We start from the raw sequence: 12,048 nt of genomic DNA on the forward strand, positions 1-12,048 counted from the left end.
CCCAGGAACAGCGCCAAAAAGCTCAGCAAGATGAGCCTGTACAAGGGCCATTTTACATAAAGCAGGAGTAATCATGGAAACATGGCTCTCTGGATTGGAACCAAGCCCCTGAGTCACGAACCGGGACCCCCCTGTTGTAGTTTCTGTAGAAACACAAAGCAACGTGGGAACACAGCCTCATTTGAAGAGACAAAGGGCAAAAATCCCTTATTCTGGATTTTTAAGGCAAGTGCTTTCACACCAACCTGCTCTTTGGCTTTGAGCAAATCACTTTGCTTGCTTAAGTTTGTTGTTTTTTTAAATTAGTACTGAAAATGGGTTTCGACACATTTTTCCTCACGGGAGCGTTGGGAGGCTGAGTTAATAAATGCTTGCCAAGCAGTAGGAGATTCTCAGATGAATCTCACTTCCCCTGGATGTGTACCATGCTCATTGTGGCCATGTCTGAACACTTACGCATGTATAATTAAGAAGGACCATGATAACAGAAAGTGCAAAGTGCTACTCCTTTCTCACTGCATAATCATGTCTTGGAGGTGGGTGGCCCAAGAGGGAAGCATTGCATCAGGTGCGACAGAGCTTGCTGCTGAGGTATGTTCTGAGAACAGTGAGTTTTTGTCTTTCACCAAACTGGGGCTCGGTGCAGCCTTTAGATTTTTCACTATATGCTAATTAAACCTTCCCTGGGCACTCAGCTATTCCCTCCAGCCCCTGCTTGCTTTCTGTGCACAAACCCTCTACAAGCCTACACAAGCACCCATCAGCTTTCATTATAATTTACCTGCAAAATCCACACACTCCTGCTTTCATGTAAAAAGAAAAAAAAACACTGAAAAAAAAATCCTAAGATATAAAAACCATCGTGAAAGCCAATGAAATAATCTGTTGCCTACAAATCAGGCCTGTGATGGTAGGAATTAGACCTCCCACATCACATTAGCTCGGAGGGCTCTCCCTTCCCCTTAGCCTGCAGTGGAATTCCCGCTCCTACCACCATGGTGGAAGCCAGCCCTGGCCCGGTGTCTGCATACCACCCGTCCTGTAGCTGCAGCATGTTTACTTCAGTATTAAAAACTCAGGAGTGGGGGAAATGGCTGTGAGCTAACAGCAGGCTCTTTGTGGTGTGTGGCAGAGGCAGGGCAGGTGGAAGGATCCCATCTTGGTCAGAGGCTTCATGGCCTCCTCATCTGTTGTCACCAGGAGCTGGGTGATCTCAGGTGAGGAAATGTTACAAAGAAGGAAAAGGCAGGTAGAGTAAGGCATTCCAACAAGGTGGGATTAATACATCCTTGGCCTTAAATACTGTATATGATACAGTCCCCACTTTTCCATAATAACTGCTCTGCTGTCCCTAAGACCTCACAGCAAAGGTTCCATCATGAGTTATTATAATATATAGCTGTGACACTGTATCCTCTCAGCGCTGCTGGTTTCACATCGTGAATTTCCAAAGATAACCCCACACAGGTGTAGGCAGTAATCATGGCTTGCAAAGTGGGGACCAGCCAAGTGGAACACCTCAAACCCCCAGTGTCCTCTCAGAGATGAGGGCCTTGCAAGGCCCAGTGGCCATCCCAGTGCTGTGAGGTGCACTTTGTTCTTGCCACATGGGTGTTGTTTCCTTTTCCTGATTCATATCACTGTCCCAAAGGCTCCCACCAGCATGCTCTGCCCTCATGCTAGCCTCCTGAAGGAAGAGAGGAAGGAGAAAAAAGACCATGAGCAGAGCCAGCGCTCCAGGTTCCACCATCTGCAGAAATGAGGGCTTGAAAATACTGACTCAAGTCAGAGGGTGCCAACTCACCAAAACCTGCACCGCGCCCTCTCTTTTTGGCATACCCAAAGCAAACACTGAGGAGCCTTCAAAATGAGGGCTGTGCAGTCATTAGGACCTAAGAAATGGCTTGCAGGACTCTGCCAAACTGGGAGCTGCAGCAAGAGCTTGGGGAAGGCTGGAGTCAGCAGAATGTTTTTGGAGAAAAGGTGCAGTAGGATCTCAGATATTTTGGCATTTCACACACTGAGGCTTCCTAGGGTGTATGGCATGGAGTAGGTGGATGCCAGAGCCATATGAACTCATTGCCCCCTGCACATTCATCGACCACGGATACAGATTTGCAACAAAGTCCTGAGACAGGTATTCATTGACGAAGCTAATTAACCCCCCAACATTCCTACTCCAAACACTCACCTAAATATGCAGCCACTTAGATTGCACAGTAAGTTCAGTAGTAGCTTTCCTGCTAGAATCTTCCTGAGGAAAGGAAGACTGAGAAAAGAAGAGCAGGAGCACACAAAGCAGAATAAACTATTCCCTTTAAAAGGGGAATGGTGTACAGAAAATCCAGTGAAGGAATAGTTTAATCAGATTCAAGGTCCCTGAGGGAGACCTACGTCAATCAGAAGCAGACCATGCAGAGACACAGGTTCCTATTCAGAAACATATAGGATTTTCCTAGGGACTGGAAGGCAATCTTGGAGAACATGCTACAAAAGGGGTTACAAATCTACCAAGCCCTATAGTGTTCATTAGTGCAGTAGTTAATTATGGAATTGTTTTGAAGAATCCCAAAGACTGTCAACAGAATATCAATATACCAAAATCAGTCAATTTACATTTTCCCACTGCACATGTTCACATCATGGGAAGGACATTACACACCACCACATCCAGGAGAAAAACAAATGGACAGATCTCCTCTCCTTGGAAACTGCTGGGCAGAGAAGATATACAGAATGTGACCCTGTCGAAAGTCACTTATAAAACAGACACTTGTGTCTCATGGATATAATGGGTTTGCAAGGGCAAAGATACCGGTTAGCTTTTTGTGCATAGCTAATGAATTTGGAAAATTATTATGAAGAGTCATAAGCAGAACCCATAGACCTGTTAACATAGCAAGGTTTTTTAGTTCTTCCAATTGAAGATCCAAGTCCTCACTTGGATCTTGACATTCACATTCAGAGTTCATATCTCACTGGTCTCATTAGATATTCTATAGGGTAGGTTAATGCCCAGTGGAAAAGCAGCAACCCCAGCGATGTACCCAGGGTCATGAACCCCTTGGATAGCTGCATATTTTTCCCTTGTGGTTTGCCAGCAAAGAAGATACCTTCTCTGTGATTCCCAGCTATGAAATGGTTGGCAGTTCCCTGACAAATCAAGCTCCTTGCGTATAATCCTCCCCTTTTCAGTTATCCAAAAGTCAGATCACTATTTTCCATAACGGGTAATGGCTTGCCCAAGGGGCAACTTGTGATCTCCTGGGATTGCCATGTAACTAATAAGTAATTGGTGGTTTAGGGATACTATTAAGTAGTCTGTTTTTCCTGGGAGCCATCAGACAAGACAAGAGAAATTATTTCTAGTGCTGAGTGTATTAATCACTGAAAGAGGAGATTTTGAGAAGCACTGACAAATACCAACCTGTAGAGAGAAGAGCTGAACCTGTCTTCGGACACCTCAAGGAATGAAGGATTCATTTCCCTCACCCGTGAAGGTCCTTCCCATGAAATTTTATTTTTATATTTTTTTCAGGAAAATAATATTTTTAAAAATTCTTTTTTTTTTTTTCAGGAAAATATTATACTTTCTTCCATTCTGCACTCTACAGAGAGAGAGGTCAGGTGGTCCCTGTACCACCTGCATCTGAAGTTGTTCAGATTGGGAGGACCATGACCACTGTTTTCAGCCAGCAACAAGCCACATGCAGGCAGAAAAGGTGACTGCCTCCATAGATACCCAGCTCAGCAACCTGGGGGCTCACATAACCTCCAGCTGGAAACACTGCAGGGCTCCTGAGCCACCCAGGACCTCATCTACAGGGACAGGTTTGCTGCAGGTTCGCTGCGGTCTCTTGCCACCTCGCCGTACATAAATCAAACATAATTAAAGACATAATCAAACGGATTCCTGAAAACAAGCCCTGACTGTAAAGTTTTGTTACAACCCCTAACACACCTGCTAGTGCAGCTATCGCCCGGCTGTGCGCTATCAAAGGTGCAATAACACGGCCGTATCCTGCGAAAGCTCCAGGGGAAAGCTTGAACAGAAAAGCCTTCATAGTCTTAAGGCAAGGAAAATATTATTGCACTTCCACAAAGCAGCTTCCCTTCCTCCAGAATAACCACCTCAGGACTTTCATCTCAGCGAGCTCTTGGCATTTATTATTTTAGAGCTTTTTCGCATCGAGAAATGATTATTTTCTTTCTTGCTCCGAGATCACTCTTTATTGTTAGTTAAATAAATAAAATTGATGGAGAAAATAGCAAATGATTAGCAAAAGTATGTTTCATCAAACTGTCTGATCCTGGGAATCCCAGGTATTCATTTGACATGGAAAACCTACTCAGCTGGATTTATATATATATTATACACACACTTATACGCATACACATATAAATGCACTCTTATATAGCTCACAAGTGTGTATACATTCACAAGACGGCTAATATCAAGTCTCTCTCTGTCCACTGCTGAACATGATCATGTTTCTTGAGTACAGACCTAAAGTCTGTCTCTTTCATAGGTAACAAAGAGGGAAAGTCCTAGAGACTTCCATTGATTTCATTTCCCTTGAGAAATTTAAGTTTTGTCTGCAAGAGTGGCAAGCACTTCACTGGGAAAGGAAAGGAAATGAGATCATGTTCCCATCTGCTTCACTCTGTGCAAAACCTCTCTGACAAACTCTGGGGAGATTTATATGGCTTGCAAACTCTGACAAAAAATAATGAACACAGGTTTTGCAGGAACTTAGAATAATCCCACACACATCCCTAGGTATACCATCACTTCTGGAGCATCCTTTCATGCCAGGTGGCTCCCTGATGCCTTTCAAACCCAAGGACTGTGGTTTCATGGAGCAGATCAATATTTGCTTTTTATTCACCCTTTGATCAAGACCAGCTCCAGCAGCAGCAGCAGGGAGTGGGTTCTGACAGCTTCCCTTTTGGATCTGCCCCATTTTGGGTACTGGTTTCTGCAGTAACTATCCCTGCACGCTTTAAGGCATGTTTTTGTTCCTCATCTATCTATTCACTCAACAAATTAGCACAGCCTAGTCTTATGCAAATCAGAGATTCGATTTCCTTGTGTACATTGAAACTCTTCCTCTGCCTTTACCAGCCAATGCACAGCTCCTGTTATTTCCCTACTCAATGGGTTTTCATGGCTCGCTGCAGGCTGTAGAAATTAATACATGGGAACACAATCCAAGTAAGCTAAGCATGTGTTTTACCACATACAGAGAGTAAAACATGGGGACAACAAAGAGACAGGAGATGGGGGGAGAAAAGAAAGGGTCAGATTCATTTGCTTTCACAGGACAGAAAGCAAAACATAAATAAGGAATAAAAAATGTGATAGCTGGAGACGAGAGGGTACAACCAATTACCCACACTCAAATGCAAATGCAAAATGACAGCTCCACTCTTGATGCCCTTAAAGAGAAATTGAGGGTACCCTTCACATGTAAGAGCAGAGTAGGGGGAAAACAGCATGTAATTTCCTTTCAGTAGCACCTAGGGATCATAGAATCATACAGGTTGAAAAACACCTTTAGAATCATCAAGTCCAATGACTGCCACTCCCACAAAACCTTGTCCCTCCCTAAGTGTCACATCTACATGTACCAAAGAGCTCATGGCTCAGTTTTCCAGACAAAAACCAGAAACCTCTTTATGCTGGTTTCCAGACAGAAGGCCTGGAGAGTGCAGAAATGAGAAAAAAGAAATTAAGGAAAACTTTATGAGGGCGAAAGAGAGATTACAAGGAGACAACCCCACAGCAGACCATGGGCTAGGTTCTAGGCCTATAGTCCATCTCCAGACTCTGACCACTGGACAATAAAACCTGCTGCCAAACTGCTGTTTTCACTTGATTTCAGTCAAGGTAAACTGGGGCCTGACTTCCATGAAACTGTAATTTTGTCAAGGGAATTGTAACGTGTCCTTTGCCAGCACAGTTAAAACACCCTAACAGATGTTATTCTGATGACAGACATCAAAATAAGTAGATAGATTAACTGACAGATAGACAGAAGGAGATTGAAATAAGGAAAATACATACAGGGAGGGAGTGAGAGAGATGGATAGATAGATGAGCAGGAAGAGCTGGCAATATAAAAGATTATATAGATAGATAGACAGATCTTGGCATCAAGCACTCACATCAAGGTGCAGTTGGCAGCCCTGATTTAATGCATCATTTGCTCAAAGTGCTCATCTCCCTCCCTGTGAGTAAAACGAGGTTGTTTGTTATGTGTTACAGAACAAATCCGTGTGTGGGCTCCCTCGGGGTCACAGGATTGCATGAGGTGAAGGGCCTGATCCTGCCAAGTTCCCAGCACCCTCTCTCCCCTCCAAAGCACAGCATGATCAGCACCCAAAACGCCAAAGGCCCTGAGAGCCCTGGCCAGTGCTGGGATGAGCACCAGGACACAGGGAGGGAGGAAGGAAGGAAAAAGGGCGGATCATGGCTTACCCTCATCATCTCATAACCTGCCTCAAGATGTATTCAAATTATAAATAAGTAGTAAGATTCCTTCTGTCAACACATTTCAATTTAGGACTTCTGGTTTGGCAAACAGTTTCACAAGAAAGCTTCTTACAATACCCAGGATGGTGTGAACACAGAGGACTCATGGCCACTCTTCTGCATCACAGAGCACCTTTTCCAATTTCACCTGAGAAATACTTCTTGTAATTTGTTTAAACTTTGAGGCTCTCAGGAGGCTGCCTACCCCTGATTTTCATTTAAAGCAACTATACCTTGTTTTTGCTCTGCATTAAACCCCAGCATTAAGGTCTTTTTGCCAATCTGAGACTGAAGCCTAACACAATGTTTTAACAAAGACAGCTTTATGCAAAGCTTGGAGCAGGGGAAAAGAAACAATGCAAATAAAAGACTGTGATTCTCTTATTAAATAATCCTGGTTTATTCTCCCTGACTCCTCTGCTGTTGGTCCCTATCTGTTGCATTACCTCTTTCAGATTGGTTTAAAATTTACCTTGATTTCAATGAGAAAAGAAATTTTTGCATCCTCAATAAAAACTTGGCCAGGGCTGAACTAACATTAGTTCTTCACCCAGAGGGTGGTTGGGCACTGGCAGAGCCTCCCCAAGGAAGTGGTCATGGCCCCAAGGCTGCCAGAGCACAAGGAGTGCTTGGAAAATGTTCTCAGGCACTTGGTGGGGATCTTGGGGCTGTCCTGGGCAAGGCCAGGAGTCGGATTTGATGATCCTTGTGTGTCTCTTCGAATTCAGGATATTCTATGATTTTGCCATTCTAGTTTAGGAATGAAGATTTTGTTTTTCCCTCTTTGTGTCCATAAGCCAGACCCATTCTCAGTCAAAGATTCAGTCTTTGCACTTAGGACAGCGAGGCTGGGGAAGGTTTGCACTCACGGGAAAGGCCCCACCTCCAAACCTGCTCATGAGCAAGAGTTATCCTGAGCCCTGCAAAAATGTGCTGGAAACCTCCCCAGACCAGGCAGCCATTTGTGGTATTTCAGCACATCCTGCTTCTTGTCCTACCTTGGAGGAGTGAAAATGAAAATATGAATATACTTTCCAAAACCTCAACATAGTTTTGGTGCAAGGGTGGGGAAGGCAAAGCTGTGGTTTTGTTTGCATTGCACATCCACAGAAAGTTCAGTTGTTGTTTTGGTTTTTTTTTTCTTTATTTTTGCACCAGTGCCTGATTAGCCTCTGTGAAACATCCCAGACAAGGCAACATTGTGGTTTGGAGAGTGTCATTTATCCATATAAAAAAAAAAAAAAATCGTAATTTCTAAGCCATAGTTACTTGTGGCTGCATTCTTGACCACTTTACATGGACAGACAACCCCAACAGTGGTGCAGAATCACCTATTGTGGTTTGAGGAGGAAACGCTACAAGAATTTCAGTTTTACTCCTGGCTTGGAAAAAATGACAACCCTGATATCTCCAACAGGGTCACATAAAATCCTGCATTCATTTTATGGTAATAGCTTTCTTCCCTTGGCACTGTGTGGCAATGCTTAATTAACAAATGCTCAGACCTGAGGAAAGATGTGAAAGATTGGAGATATTTGAGGTGTATCACCAAAATTATTTTCAAAGAGGTCACCAGTGGTGATTCACTTCAGAGAGTTACTGCATTTTCCAGCAGCAGGGCCAAGCATAATAAATGCAGAGGAAAAAATTACAAGAGTCAAAGAAAAGCAAAAGGGGAAGTTTGAACGTTTTCATTTGGTTTTAATGAAACACACAACAACAACAAAAATGTTGTTGAGTCAACTCAAAACATTTTCTTCATCTGAAAATGAATTGTTGAGTACCATTTGGAAGTCATTTAAAACTTTTCTTTCTTATCTCTTTCTTTTAATATAAATTAGGTCAATCCTTCAAGGAAAATGCCATTTGGAAATGAAAAACACAAAAAGCTTCAAATAGTTATTTTTCACAAAGGAAGCATTTTACCCTAAAAATACCCATGTGCCATGATTTTTAAACACTTCCCTTATTTATTTTGGTGACAAATTCCTTCAGCAAATTCAGGCAGTGTTTAGTCCCTGGTAAAAATCTTCTGTTTATTAAAACATATATATTGCCCTCCACACCAGAGATTACAAAGTGCTAATTGCTTGTCACCAAAAGCTGAATTCAGTAAGTGAGCATGAAACAAGACAGTGTTCCCAATCATCACTAGTGCTCTGGCTAAAATACCCAGCAAGTGACAGGCTTTGTTTCAAACCAGACCAGAGCCAGAGATGTGCTTTGTGGCCATTATCCTTGGGAAGGGGCTCACAGACAGCAGGATGAAGGAATTCGGGCAGGAGTTCAGGTTCACCACTGAGCTTGTGCAAGTCCACAATAGCATCTGGACACTGGAAAGCTGTTCAAGTGTCAAGAGAAGGCTACAGCCCATGCCCCTCATGTTTCCTCTGATGGTTCTCATAGCAGTAAGAGGTCAAAAAGATGATTAGAGGGATGAAACTCCTCCCCTATAAGGAAAGATTTATACAAGTGAGTTTATTCAGACAGGAGAAGAGGAGGCTGCAGGGTGACCTTATTGCAGCCTGTTAACACCTGAAGGGGCTACAAGAGCTGAAGAGGAGCTGTTTGCAAGGGCATGACAAGGGGGAATGGCTTTAAATTGATAAAGGACAGGTTTAGGTATTAGAAGGAAGAAATTCTTTATTTTGAGGCAGCTCTTGCCAGAGATGATGTAGCAGCCCCATACCTGTAAGTGTCCAAGGCCAGGTTGGACAGGGCTTGGAACAGCCTGGTTTAGTGGAAAGCATCCCTGCCCATGGCAGGGAGACTGGAACTAGACCATCTTTAAGGACTTTTCCAAACCACTCTATGAATGTTTGGAAATGTAACAAAAAATCACTTGTCCAATGGCCATTTGGACATTTCTCATAATAGAAGCATCTCTCAGCTTAGTAACTGGGTATTTGCCTACCTAAAAAAGTGGTGATTGGTATGGGAAATATTGGAGTGTTTGGAGGTTTTATCTTTTTCTTGAAACCTTGGGGTCAAATCATGCCTGTCCCACTTCTGAATATATGCCACTAAAAAAACATTTCTTTAAAAAAATACAAAAGGCTGTTACTCTAAGTGTTCCATACAAGGTAAGATTTATTCTTCCTGAAGGCTTTGGAGTACTTTTGGCTGAATGGCCACGTGCGTGGTCATGTTGGATGCTGGATATTTTGCCCCCAGGGTAAGGGGTACAACCCACGTGTTTATGCATGTGCTAAGGCACAGTAACCCTGACCACCCTATCAGCCTATCTCACTATCAGCACCTCCATCTGCCCGTGGATTTTATCTCATCATTCTCTATTTATTTATATTGCCGTGATATCTGAGATCCTGCCTACACTCAGCTGCCAATGTCTCGAGCTCGTGTGCTGCACGGGAGGGGAAGGCACGAGGAGGGGTGCAAGGCTCAGCCTGGCCAGACAGAGTTGTATAACAAAGGCAGATTTGCCTCTACAAAGTGCAAAATCTGTGTGGGTTTGCCCCCTTTTTTTTTTTTTTTTTGGTTCTTTTTTTTTTTGGCTGAGGTGTTGTTTTTCTGCGCAGTGATCATGTGGGGAGATGTAAAAAGGAATTCAGTTCACTTCCAAACAAGCTCCAATTTACCCAAGTGGTGTCAGAGTTGGTTGGGGTTTTTTTTTCTCTCTGATATTTTGTTTTTCAAGCATTTGCTCCCCAGCCTTGTTGTTTTCTCATCTCTGAGTGTTAAATACAGGGAGGCAACATCTAATTGTGGTTTTCCTGAGGGTGCTGAAACACATAAAATGCATATGGGCTTGAGGTCAGTGTCCTGGAAGTGTCAGCTTTCTCCCTTGGAGGAAGCCGCTGCGAGTGGTACCTCGTGAATCACTCTCCCAGGGCTGTATACCTGAGATTCTCAAATTCTGCCTGAAGGAGGGGAGAAACGTGGCTCAAATGCTATTTATCACCCCTGTCTTTCAACAGCACAAGCAGAGTCATCCAACATCTGCAGCACTGCTGAAAGGCTCCTGTCCATGTTTGCTGGGAAGGTCACGCAGAGGTAACTGAGCACTGCTGCACTTAACCATTTCTCTTGACCTGATGGGTTGTTCCTCTCTTAAATCAAACTTTGGTTTGAACAGCAGCCTGCCCATGTTCCCAAGAGATTTATTCTTTTTTACTAACCTTTTTAGGAGTGGGAGATAAAAGGCAAGGTGTGAAAAATTTTGTGAGCTCTCTCCTGGGGTTCTCTTGTCAGGAATCCCCCATTTCCAGGCTGGCAAGACCCCTGTTAGAAAAAATTAGAAATTTCAGCACTGCTTTTGTTACATTTGATTCACACTGTGTCTCACTTGTAAGACCCAGATGGCCTTGCAAATGTCAGTGAGTTATGTCCCATGTCTAGTAGGTGGAGCTATTATTAGCAGTAGAACAAACATAACCAAGATATTAGATTGGGATTTACACCCCTACGTTTCTGGATTATGGGGGAGCAGCTGAAGGACTTGTGAAAATACACAGCTTTAGCTCATGTAGGCTGACTTCTCTTTCCCCACCAGTACCTGATGCCTTGGAAGAATCTGTTGTATCACAATATTTTAGCAACCTTCCAAAAGTCTGTCCTAAAGAAGTAAAAAAATGCACACTCCGTGAACCTGGCAAGATACCTACCCTTCAGGATGAGGTTTCTGAAACCATCTGAGATGATTTCTTGCCTTGGAAAGAACCTACATCTGTCCTTGGAACCTCTGTGATGGGACATTTAACTTGTCTTGGAAAGACAGTGGTGGAAGAGGAGAGGAGAGGAGAGGAGAGGAGAGGAGAGGAGAGGAGAGGAGAGGAGAGGAGAGGAGAGGAGAGGAGAGGAGAGGAGAGGAGAGGAGAGGAGAGGAGAGGAGAGGAGAGGAGAGGAGAGGAGAGGAGAGGAGAGGAGAGGAGAGGAGAGGAGAGGAGAGGAGAGGAGAGGAGAGGAGAGGAGAGGAGAGGAGAGGAGAGGAGAGGAGAGGAGAGGAGAGGAGAGGAGAGGAGAGGAGAGGAGAGGAGAGGAGAGGAGAGGAGAGGAGAGGAGAGGAGAGGAGAGGAGAGGAGAGGAGAGGAGAGGAGAGGAGAGAAAATGCAATCCCTCAAGTCCTCTACATCTTAGTGCTCTTCTGGAAAGACTGACTTAGAAATCTTCATGCCAAAAACCCAGTGTGAAGAGGTACAATTATTTGAGAGCTGAATTAATAACTTCATCATTTAAAGCCTTTACATTTTTGTGCCCAGCCCAGAAGTCCAGCTTCTCACCTTGCACATGTATGCAGAAGCTTTTTTTATGTGGCGCCATTGCTGTTCATGGTTGTGCCTGGACAGAAATGTGTGATCTCATTCATGGGTACATTCAGTATGTCAGTCGCAGATAAAATAAAGCTTCTCTTACACTGGATATCTCTACAGGGTGCCTAAAAAGAGCAGTAAAATGTCACAATCCCTGTTAATGATGGGATTTCTGAAGTCAGGCTGTGTTGGCCTAGCTCAGTTATTGATCACAAAAAGAGCAGATTAGGTCCAAGAATAATC

This window comes from Ammospiza caudacuta, chromosome 5 (assembly GCF_027887145.1).
Source record: "Ammospiza caudacuta isolate bAmmCau1 chromosome 5, bAmmCau1.pri, whole genome shotgun sequence".
In the NCBI taxonomy this organism is placed as follows: Eukaryota; Metazoa; Chordata; class Aves; order Passeriformes; family Passerellidae; genus Ammospiza; species Ammospiza caudacuta.